Source organism: Nannospalax galili, unplaced genomic scaffold (assembly GCF_000622305.1).
Source record: "Nannospalax galili isolate Female #2095 unplaced genomic scaffold, S.galili_v1.0 scaffold1093, whole genome shotgun sequence".
In the NCBI taxonomy this organism is placed as follows: domain Eukaryota; kingdom Metazoa; phylum Chordata; class Mammalia; order Rodentia; family Spalacidae; genus Nannospalax; species Nannospalax galili.
Window position 1 is genome coordinate 792084 of NW_008333777.1, and position 12436 is coordinate 804519.

The window sequence follows — 12436 nt, forward strand, 5'->3', positions numbered from 1 at the left end:
TTAATTTGTGGGGTCACACATGCTGAGCTCACATTCTCTTCCAAGGTACAGGCTCCACCTCACAAGTATCCTGTCTCTGAGTCTTTTCATTTTTCCTTCAAGGTGAAACATGTTTATTCTTTATCTCCTGAAAGAGGAGAATGATAAAGGTAAGTAGGAGAGAGGTAGAAAGAGGATGAGAGAGAGAGAGAGAGAGAGAGAGAGAGAGAGAGAGAGAAACTCAGGAGTCCTGAACAGTGCTGACAATGTTGCAGGCACTCCTATTTTCAATGTGTATTTTAAAGTCAGATGATCCGGTTTTCCAATATGGACCTTTCTCACGTTTGGATATACTCATTGAAAAATAAAATAAGCTTGTATCCTTGGTCCTAGCACGTTTCCATGTGAATACATCAGAGGATACATTAGTTATGTCTGAGAGGATGTCTTAGGCCTTGTCAGTCTTACGATTCTAGATTCCCTGGGGAACATCACCCACTCTGTGAGTGCGTGCGTGCGTGCGTGCGTGCGTGTGTGTGCGTGCGTGCGTGCGTGCGTGTGTGTGTGTGTGTGTGTGTGGCTTAATTATATAGATGGGCTTTTCTTCTAGAAACATGGCTCTGAAATGCCACCAAAGGCAACAGGCCCAGGAATCATGATACCATCCCCACATGACCCAACATCTTTGGTGTCTTGAAGATAATTAATCTTTATGAAGAACAAAGCTGTGTCTCTCTTGCATGTGAGGATTCGTGCTCACATAACTAAGCGTGTTAATATCTGATAGAGTTGAGTGGCGTGCAGAGCAGTGGGCCCAGCCAGTGCCCTCCAGACAACTTATACATCTCTCTGGCCCCATGTGCCACTCATAAAGATTTCAATGGTAAGATCCAGAGCCTTAGGCAGGGCAATGTTCAAAGCGCCAGAAAGCTGGAGGAGTAGACATGTTGCGGTATGTGATTAGCTGCATCTGTGGGTGTGGGGTGAAAAACGGCAGCAGATACAGCTGGAGACCATAGAGGAGACATTATTGTCCCTAAATTATTACTGAATAAGAGGAAGGTGGACTTTATTTAAATGTGTGTAAGGGCTCTTGTTTTAGAAGAGATTGTCTCAAATACCTCACTTTGCACAAACAGTGCTATTTTAGGAAAACAAGTGAGCCTGGAACATCAGCCATCTGGATTGGGATGCTAAGGAAGGTCACCTGACATAAATGCTAAGGAATAGGGTAAAGACACTTAAAACAGATTGATTCATTCTTCTTGGGAGTATGCATTTATAAGAGTAAGCTTTGAATGCTGTTGTATACAGGTCTTTAAATGATTGGTTCAGAAAGCCCTGGAGTAAGATATTAGGGCCGATGACAAAACCATGCATAAGGATACAATTTCAAATGACAATGCCTTTCACAGATTAAAAAAATACAATCTCTAGAAACAAAAGAGGATCTTTTATAATAATAAAAAGATCAAATCCAACAATAAAGTATCCCAACCACAAGCATGTCCAAATTTATGATGTAATAGCCAACAAAACTGAAGCAGCAACACAATAGCGATGGCTAAGGACCTAAATAGCCCACCGTAGGTGGTGAGTAAAACAGCTAAGCAGAAGGTCAAGAAGGAGCCAGAAGACATAAAGAGCACTCCAGATCACCGTACCCAGCAGGCACCTGTACAGGACTTTCCACCCACGACAGCAGAGTATACATCTTCTCAGGTAGACCCAGGGCATTCATCAAGGTACAACATGTGTTAGGTCATACTTCAGCTCTCAATACACTAAAAAAATATACATTATACATGTTCTTTGACCATGATGAAATGACATCAGAAATACGTAGTAAAAGTAAATTGGGAAAAGCCATAAATGTGTATAAATCAATACTCTTGTAACTCAAATGATGGTGAGCAAATGGACTTTGAGATTAAAAAAATGAATCCACAACATACAAAAAACATGGGATATAACTAAAACAGTGCTTACAGGGGAAATTTAAGGTCATAAATGCCTTTTAAAAAGGAAGATCTAGGGACTTGAGAGGTGGTTCAACTCTGGCAGAGAACCCCTGTTCGGTTCTCAGCACCCACAGGGCAGCTCACAACCATCTCTAACTCTAGTTCCAGGGGATCTGATGCCCTTGTCTAATCTCTGTGAGTACCAGGCACACATGTGGTACATTTACATACATATAGGCAAACACGCAAACACACAAATGAAAATAAATAAATCTTTTTTAAAAAAAGAAAGATCTAAAAATTGATGACTTAAATGTCCATCTTGAGAAACTAGAAAAAGAATAAACAAAACCAAAGCCGGCACAAGGAAAGGAATAATAAAGATTATGGTAGAACTAAACGAAACATAGAAAAATAATAGGGAAACTCAATGAAATCAAAGGTTGGTACTTTGGAAAGATCAATAAAATTGACAAACCATTAGTCAGACTATCGAAGAGAGAGAGAGAGAGAGAGAGAGAGAGAGAGAGAGAGAGAGAGAGAGAAGACTTGAATACCAGAATAGGAACAAAGTGGTGAAAACTGCTGCTTCCCTTACAAGAGAAGATGCCTCCGCGCTTTCTGTGGATACTGACAAACTTGTTCTGAAGTTTACAAGGAGAGATAAAAGTACAACAGCCAAGTAATCTCAAAACAATCTCAGCAGGGAGAACAGAGGACGAGGACGAGCGCTCGGATTCCTTTGCTCCAAGATGTCCCAGGTGTCGGGTTTCTTGGGTGCCATCCATCTTTGATTCCCTCTCATCAGTTTTCCACATGGTTTCTCCAGGTTCCCATATGAATCTGGGCAGATGTTCTTCAGCAGGACACTCATTGTATTATGGAGCATGGTCTGCTTCTTGAAGACAAGGCGACTTTCTGCCTTGTATCTCTAAGGCCTAGTGGAACGCCCTAAGTAGAAAGAACAATTAATATTTTAGCTAGATGGGTGAATGCTGGCTGGCTGGATGGGTGGATGGATGGATGGATGGATGGATAGATAGATGGATGGACGGCTTCAGAATCTTTTACTTTTAGAATACATGAGGCAGTGTGGTTTCCTAGATGGGTACCCCAGAAGGAACATGAAACTTAAAACCCTCCTCTCCAATTCCTCCATGTCTTCCTATCTAGCTAATGCTGAGTCACTTGCTATTTTCTGTCCTTAGTATTAAGTAGTATATCCATGATTGTAATAGAGACATGTGAACATCCTCCAAGCACAGCTTTTATTAACCTAGGAGTAAGCGGGTTCGTCCAACCATGTAGAGTACATTTAGCACTGGATGGAACTAGTCCTTTATTTTAAAAGCCAATTTAGTAGAACTCTTCATTAAATCAAAGCAGTCAAACTAGAAGCTTGTCAAAACACAATACCTCATCTCTCTAATATCTTTGCAGACCCCCTTTTGTACAAAGTTTATATAGCACCTCATCAATATTCATAACAGGTTTGGGGCATAAATAATTTGTGAACCCTGACATTGCTACCCTGTAAACTGGCCCTAAGTTCCCTTTTCTACTACTGACAGGAAAGGACATTGCAGATGGGAATTTATAGGGTATTAGATTTGACAGATAAAGTAACAGAAAAGGTAACAGAAAAGGAAAAAGAGATTTCCTGTGCTCATTCAGCATCGTGCATCCTACCATAAGAACTGGGAGTTGTCTTCTAATGTGCCACAGCAAAGGGAAGAATAGCCCAAGCCTTTCCTTGCCTCTCAGTTCCTAATACATTCTAACTCAAAATTGGATTCTTTCTTGGCTATTTTCTTAATACAGAAAATGGCTTAGTCAAATTTCAGAATTTTAGGTCTTTTCTGTTTTTGACCTCTAAGACATTCACTCAATTTCTCATTTCAACTTTAGCCACTGGAGGCATGAACAGGACCACTTTGCAGCATCCTGGCCTGGTGGGAGGGGAACAACACAGGAGTTTAAACTCGGTTGCAGACTCTTGCTATCACTCACCTCTCTGACTGTTGTAACAACATTCCACTTTGCAGTATAATTTTTCCTAGCGGTACTGAAGACCACAAAAGCCTCCCGTTCCGCCATAAAAAAGGTAATTTTCATTAAGGCAAGGGGAAAAAAGTTCAAACTTCTTGAGTAAGGTAGACATTTTTCCATTCACCTCCTAGAACCCAATTTTTTCTAGAAATATTATAGTTAAAATCATCTATATTAAATCTACTTTTTATGTGTATGAGTGTTTTGCCCACCTATATGTAAGTGTGCACTGTACAAGGAGGGCCAGAACAGGGAGTGGGATCCCTTGGAACTGGAATTAATTGGATGGTTGTTAGATGCCGTGTGGGTTCCGGGAATTGAACCCATGTTCTCTGCAAGAGCAGCGAGTGTTAGTGACTGCTGAGCTATCTCTCCAGTCCCCAAATCTACTTTTTGATGTATAATTTTCTAGTAATTTTACAATGAGTTTTCTTTCAATTTCAATAGAAATGGCTTAAAGATCAGTTCTTAAAACTCTGAAATTCTAATGTAAAATATTATTGAAGTTTACCTTTTCCCTAATTTGACTTTTTTGTGTAAAGACAAAGCTAAATATTACATTCAAAAGGCAAAACATGGTTTCTTTGTCTTTTGAGACAGCTTGGAGCTTGAGCCCAGGGCTCCATGCTAGGCAGGCACTGGACCACTGAGCAACATCCCCAACAGTGTCTTTTGAGAAATTTCAGTGTAGCACACATCCTGGGCCAGAGGGCTTGAGATCAATGAGATGAACTAGGTGAGCTGACCAGCACACCCCAGATCTCACTGATCAACTGCACCTCTGTACACATCAAAGGTGACTTGAAGTCCCCGGCTCCCTAGGCACTAAAGGACCAGCAGATGAATTAGTACCGTCAGCAGGATTTCCCAGAACCACATAAAGGAGGGTAGGCCTGGACTCTGGTGGCACTGCTGCCATTATCTTCTGAGCACCTCAGAGATGCCTCCTGCCCCATACTTAATTCCATTGCCCTTTCTGTGCCCAGCTTTAGAAAAGGAAACAGGGTCTCATACATTTCAGGGTGGCCTCAATGTGGCTGAGGACAAACTTGAACTACTGACCCTTCTGTCTCAACCTCCTGAGGGCCAGAATTAGACACATAAGACAATGTTCATTTTACGCAGAGCTGAAGCTCAAATCCAGGGCTCTGTGCATGTTAAATTGTGTTAGGCTCTTGCTCCAGCAGGAAGTGGTTTGAAGATTTGAAGAATTAATCCAACAAATGTTTTTTGTTTGGGGGAGTCATCTGGGAGCAAAATCTGGGTGCGTCTTAGTGTGTCCCCAGCCTGGTCAAGTTGAAAGACAGATGGATGGAAAACTCAAAGAACTGGTCAAGCCTGATATCGGCAAATGTGCAAGAGACCAAGAGTCAAGGGAGGGTGGAGGGACAGAGCCATGGCCACTGGTCTTTCATGTCATTTGTTCAGTCATTTTGCCTCTCCCCAGAAGGACTGCCTGTCCTCCTTGTGGGTAGGAAAAGGAAGTATCAGCAGCACTTTTTGTGTACCTGTAATTGGCTCCCATAGAGGTCAGGAATTTCTCACCACAGGGACTCAAGTACCATTTTCCTGGGATGGAAAATGTTATCCTGAAAGCCAAGGAGATAATACTAGAAAGTTAGATGGGTGAGAAATAGATAAGTACAGACAGATAGATAGATGATAGATAGATAGATAGCTAGATAGATAGATAGATAGATGATAGGTAGTTAAATAGATGATAGAAAGATGATTGATAGAAAGACAGATAATGATAGATGATAGGTAGAGAGATGATAGAATGACAATGGTTTAAAAAAACCCAACAGGGATAAAGATGTTGGAAATTTGATGACGATGGTTTCTGACATTGCCCCTTGTGTGCTGGTTAGTTTTGTCAACTTGACAGAAATTAAAGTTACCTGGGAAGAGAGAACCTCCATTGAAAAATTACCTGTATCAGACTGGCCTGTAGGAATGTCTGTGGGGCATTTTCTTGATTACTAATTGATGTAGGAAGGCCCAGCCCACTATGGGAAGTGCCATCTCTAGGGTCTGGGCAGTGTAAAAATGGTAGTTGAGCAAGCCAATGGAGCATTCCTCCATGGTCTCTGCTTTAGTTCCTACCTCCAGGCTCCTGCTCTGAGTCCCTGCCTTAGCTTCCCTTGATGATGGACTGTAACAAGTGAGCTAAATAAACTATTTCCTCCCCAAGTTACTTTTGGTGGTTATCACAGCAACAGGAACCAAACTAGAATATCCTTGGATTACCAAGCAAGCGTATCCCCCATGCCAGCACTTAGCACTACATCCTTGGCAAACTATGGAGAAAGCTACCCCGCACCTTCTAGCAGACACTGCTGTTTGTAGGATGAATTGCCACTTTCCATAGTGCACGGTTTCCCAAGTCTGCTAATCTTAAAGGCCCTAAAGACACACAAAGTTCCCAAACCTCTAGATGAACGCTGACCACGGTTGATCACTGTCCTGCTCCTTCTCATCCTCTCTTCTTCTGATGATTTCACTAGCCTTGGAGGAACTCTGTATTACCTTTTTGTTCTGTCATGAACTACCATGAACAGAACAACTTATATAAGAAAGGGTTTATTTTGGCTTACAGTTTAGTTTGGGAAAGAAATCACTAATGGAGAGGAAGGCACGGCAGCAGGAAGCTGAGATCACGTCTGAACCACACACAAGAAGCAGAACGAGAGAGCAGGAAGTGGTACAAGGTATAAACCCTCAAAGCCCACCTTCAGTGATGTACTTTCCAGCAAGGCTGTACCTTCTAAAGATTCCATAACCAAACTAACACCAACAGGGGACCAAATGTTCAAATACATGTGCCTATGGGCAATCTTCCTCATTCAAACCACAACATTTGGTCCCCTGGCCCTCATAGGCTCATGACTATCTCAGGATATAAAATGCATTTAGTCCACTTTCAAAAGTCCCCATAGTCTTTAACAGTCTCAGTGCAGTTTAAAAGTTCAAAGTTTCTCCTAAGACCCAAGATTATCTCTAAACTGTGACCCTGTAAAATAAATATATATAATTACATACTTGCAACACACAGTGGCACAGAATATACATTACTATTCCAAAAGGAAGGACCGTGGACATAGTGAGAAAACACTGGACCAAAGCAAGACCAAAGCCCAGAGGGAAAATACCAAATCCTATAGCTCCGTGTCCAGTATCTGGGCTTCAGCTTCAAAGGGCTTAGACGGCTCCATGCTTCCAGCTTTGCCGCCTGCTACATACAACTCTCTCTTGGGCTGTTTCATTCCCTGTATGTAGTTCTCCTTGGCAGGTATTTCCTAACTCTGGCATCTCCAGCATCTCGGGGTCTCCACTGCAACCCAGGGTTCACCTTCACAGCTTCAAGCAATAACCTCTCTGAGCCCTCACACAGTAACTCCAGCCCTACCACGTTGCCTAGACTCAGTAGCTCTCTGAAACCAGAGAGGAAAAATCCCCAACCTTCTCACTTTTGTGTCTTTCTTGTCTCCAAAACCAGTACCACATGAATGACACTGCCAATTCAGTTGCCATCTTTGGATGGACCCTGTTCTAGTTTGTTTCTTCACTGTTGTGACAAAACACTCTGACCAATACCAACTTGGGGAGGAGAGGGTTTATTTAGCTTACATCTCCCAGGTCACAGCTCATCAGGGAGTCCAAGGTAGGAACTCAGAGCAGGAACCTGGAGACAGGAGCTGGAGCACAGGCATGGAGGAATGCTGCTTACTGGCTTGCTCCCCTGGTCACTGCTCAGCCTGCTTTCCTATGCAACACAGGCCCACCTGCCCAGGGGTGGCACCATCCATAGTGGGCTGGGCCCTCCCACATTGCTCAGCAATCAAGAAGGTGCCCCATGAACATGGCCACAGGCCAGTCCAATGAAGGCAATTCCCCTGTTGAGGCTCCCTCAACCCAGGTGTGTCAAGTTGACACTAAAGCTATCCAGCACAGACCCTTCCCCCCCCCTTCAATTACATTAGCAACATCTTTCTGATGTAGTTGCTTTCTAGGAGCAGTAAACCTCATAGGCTCTTTCCTTTAACAAACTAGAGTTTTAGCTGGGTAGGATCTTATCTTTAGAGACCCTTTCCTATCTTTCCAATGCAAAGCAGGAGGCACTAATCTGCTTAACAGTAACAGTCTTTCCTTTAGCACTTGACTTGGCTGTAATATTAAGCTTCCTGGTGCTCCTTTTCTCTCCAAGTTGCATATTTTGTATCTTTTCTGCTTTGATTTATTGTTCTTTCTCGTTGTAGATCTGCGTAAGAGCAATCAGCAATAACCATGTCACAGATTTAATGTTATGCTGTACTGAAATTTCGTTTGTCAAAAAATTAGTCCCATTACTTTTTCATTTAGCCTCATGCAAGTTTTTAGGGCATGAGGGAGAATACAGCCAGATTTTTTGTTTATCAATATAGCATATGAATGGCTGGTATGTAGCCCAGTTCCTAATAGAGTCTTTGTTCCCCTCTAAACCCTCATGAGCCAGGTCTTCAGTCTGAATTACTCTCAGCATTACTGTCTTCCAGGCTCCTACTTATCAGGCTTGCATCTAAGTTCTGCTTACAACATTCAACTGCTTTTCTAGGCCAAAGTTCCAAAGGCTTCCACATTCCTCCCCAAACCAACATGGTCAGGTCTTTCACAGCAACAGCCCACTCTTCTGCTACCAACATCCATATTAGTTACTTTTCCGTTGTTGTGATAAAACATTATGATCAAATGCAACTTAAAAGGAGTTTATTTGGGCTTACAGTTCCAGAAGGATAGATGTCCATAATGAAAGGGAAGGCATAGGAATAGGAACAGGAAGCTAAGAGATCACATCTGAACCACACACAGAAGTAGAGAGAGAGAGCAGTATGTGGGGTAAGGCCTCAAACCTTTAAATCCACTGCCAGTGGTATACTTTTTCTACAAGGCTGCACCTCCTAAAGGTTCCACAACCTCCCCTAACAGTGCCAATGGGGGAGAACAAGTGTTCAAATACATGACCTTGTGGGGGTTATTTCTCATTCAAACTACCACACCCTGCTATATAGAACATGAGAAATACAAAACAAAAACAAAATTCCACAAAACAAACAAAAAAGACCAAGGCATGCAGTCTTCTGTGCCTGAGAACTGTAAAGATACTGGAATTCCTCTACTAATCACAGAGTGCTGTGTGACACTATTCTTAGGGAGAAATGAACAAATGTCTTCTCACTCTAGACAGGGAACCAACAGAGACCAAAGAAAGACAACCACCAGAGTCCAACTTGGTGAACCAGTGAGCTTCACTGCAGTTACTTATAAGAACAGGAACAACTCAAATGATGCACACAGCTGCATCACCAAAGTCCATCCCAGCGTGGGATGAAAGCTGGAACCCTAGAGCTCGCTGCATGGCTTGCAGTCAGCTCAACAAGTAGAGAGTATCTCTTCCTGTGGCTCAGTTGGTCTGAGCCTCCACCAAGCAGCACTGTTGGTCTGAGAGTCTTCTAGGTAGCTCTGAGAGTATCATTCAATAGTTCTTACCTTCTATATACTTGGGGAGGGAGGGGCCTAGTGAATCTGGTCAGTTTCAGGGACTGCCTGAAACTATTGAGTTGTTCACTTCCCTTGAAGGAGCTTCCTTGAATGTTGGAATGTTTCACCTCCCTTTAGAACATCCTACTGTTTACTTCCTGTTGTTTTTACCTCCCTTTTAGCATCCTGCTGTTTACCTCCTCTTAGAGCATCCTGGTTTTGTTTTATTTTTACCTCCCCTTTAACAGCCTGCTTCTTAAGAAGTTTCCCTTCAAGCCGGAAGGTTTAATCTTGAAGGAAGTTGCTGTATAACCAAGAACTTTTGACATGCCACTATAGCAAGCTACATATGAACAGAGCTCATCTAACAATACACTTGGACACCATTGTCATACGACTTCAGTGGAGTTTTCTATAGTCTTAAATGGGGATACCCACAGCCTCTGCCCATAGATGGTTGAATGGAAACGTGGAAAACTTCATGACAGAACAAGGATGAGCATCTGGGAATCACTGGTGAGGCTGTGATAAAAGTTGGCCAATGTGGCTGTTACTCTTATCACAGCCAATGTGAAACCATCAAGTCTCATTTATATGCTGTGAGAAGCAACAGAAAAGCAATCAGTTTAGAAAGTGGTATCAGTCAGGGAGAACACAGCTGTAATAAATAACCACTGGGGTCCTCTGCTTTGAATATGTGTCCCTCTAACCCTCACTGGGAGACTTGGTTCTCAATGCTGCTGTTTTCTGTTGCTATGATAAAAATAGTCCTATACAAAACAACTTGCAGGGGAAAGTTTATTTGGCTTACCATTCCAGGTTAGAGACTATCAATGAGAGGAAATCAAGGCAGGAATTCAAGTACCTCTTGGCCCTAGCCACTGGTATCACCTTCTTAGTCAACATCGCACACTGCTTAAAGATTCCGTTGAGAAAACAGGCCAGAAAGCTTTCCAAACTGTGCAGTACCACTCCTGTGGAGCAGAGAGGCTGCTCTCTGAGGGCTGCTCAGTGTCTGACTGGAGAGGCACCCCAGAAGCCCCTTTCCATCTGAACCACAGGCACTGGGTCTTTGGTCATGATTACCTCCTGGGCTTGATGCTTCCTGTTCTCAGGCAATGGTGGAGATCGTGTGTGTGTGTGTGTGTGTGTGTGTGTGTGTGTGTGTGTGTGGGTACATAGGTATATGTGCTTAAAACTCACCAATTCAGCTAGACTGTCTCACCACATCACATCCACAGTCAAGAACGAAAAGAGAATAAATACGTGTTTTACTTGCCTGTTGCTCAGCGCTCAGCTTGCTTTCTCTACTCACACTGTCCTGGGGCCCAGCCTATGAAATGGAGCCACCAACATCCAGGATGGGGCCTCCAACTTCAATTAACAATCAATATAATCCCCCACAGACGTGCCCACACGCGGAGCCCTTGCACCCACAAGCACGGAGCCCCCACACCCACAAGCACGGAGCCCTCACACTCACAAGCACGGAGCCCCCACACTCACAAGCACGGAGCCCTCACACCCACAAGCACGGAGCCCGCACACCCACAAGCACGGAGCCCGCACACTCAGAAGCACGGAGCTCTCGTACAAGCACAGAGTTCTACAATCACCTGCAGTCTGGGCTGGCCATCCAGTGAGCTGCGGGAAGAAAGGACTGGGTCCTCATGTTGCTAATGCTCTCTGACACTTGCCAACATCCCTTTTAAGAAGCCAAGAGTAGACCTGGGGTTCAGAACATTCAAGAAGCAATAGTATTTCATTAGAATTTAAAGTTTTTTTTCTTTTATACTTTTTTTTCTATTACCTTCTGTTTGTACAAACTGATTTCTACCCAAGAATGACTAAAGATTCATTAAGTAAAGATTCGTTTTTCCAAAAAATGTACAGAATTTAATGGGCCAGAGGAAAATATTAAATAAAAGTCTAAGAGGTTCATAGTCATGAAAAAAAAATGTGAAAATCACACATACATGATTTATGTCAAGAAAACCTAACCAACCCACTCCATGGTTTGGATGTGAAATGTCCTGTGGGTTCATATGTTTAAGGCTTGGTCCCCTGCTAGTGATGCTGCTCTGAGAGGTGGTGGAACATTTAGGAGGTTAGGCCTTGCTGGGGAAGTGGACCACAGCGGTTATGCCTTTGAAGATTATACCTTGCCCCCAGCCCCACACCCCTTCCCAACCACCGTGAGGGGAGATGCTCTGCTCTACCACACACTCCCACCACTGTGATGTGCTGCATCTCCACAGCCTGTAACAATGGATGAGCCAGTGAGCATGGATCGAAACCTCTACAACCATGAGCCGAAATAAATCCTTTCTCCTTTTGAATCACTTCTCCCAGGCATCTGACCCAGTGGTGAACGTCTGATTAACACAGCTAGCGATGGGATGCTGAGGCCAAGGGCAAGGTCCTTTGCATATAGACCTTCATATGGAGATCATGTCAACAGCTCCCAGACAGAGGGCTGGAAGAAGTACAGTATCAGGTACCGGTGAGCAGGATGAAGCCCTAGTATCTGAGCAGGGAGGTAAAAGGAAAGGGCCTATTGAGTCTAAATCTGGCCCACAGGGAGCCCACTTAAGGATCTGTCCAGAGCTAATTCTGCTTCTGTAGGCAACACTTGCTCTAAGAACAGCCAAACTCTTGACTTCAGGGCCCATTCCTTTAGCAACAATTTGCCCGTGGCGCCAGTAGAAACAGCTCAGGTCTGGCTGCCTGGCTCAGTGTTAGACTCCAGGAAATAACCCTGGAAGATGTGCATGTGAGCTAAGTCAATACAGGGCATCACTGGGCACTGGAGGGCATGGGTACCAGAAAGAACAGCTACAAGGCTGCACGGGACTAATCAACATCTCATCTTTCCTCCATGAATGTTTGGACTATAGCAAGCAGCACCGGTCCCTACCCCAGGTAGAGGT

The 12436-nt window shown here is 43.6% G+C and overlaps 2 long non-coding RNA genes across 3 annotated transcripts in view; both read right to left on the reverse strand.

Moving 5' to 3' along the window:
* Positions 1-12436, reverse strand: part of LOC115069501 — a 156056-nt gene that overhangs the window by 99601 nt on the left and 44019 nt on the right. The gene's annotated exons all lie outside the window — the stretch shown is intronic.
* On the reverse strand, positions 1414-11238 carry LOC115069502. Its single transcript, XR_003848766.1, has 2 exons — positions 11123-11238; positions 1414-2891 (listed from the first exon to the last, which is right to left on the reverse strand). It is a non-coding gene; the product is annotated as an uncharacterized LOC115069502 (long non-coding RNA).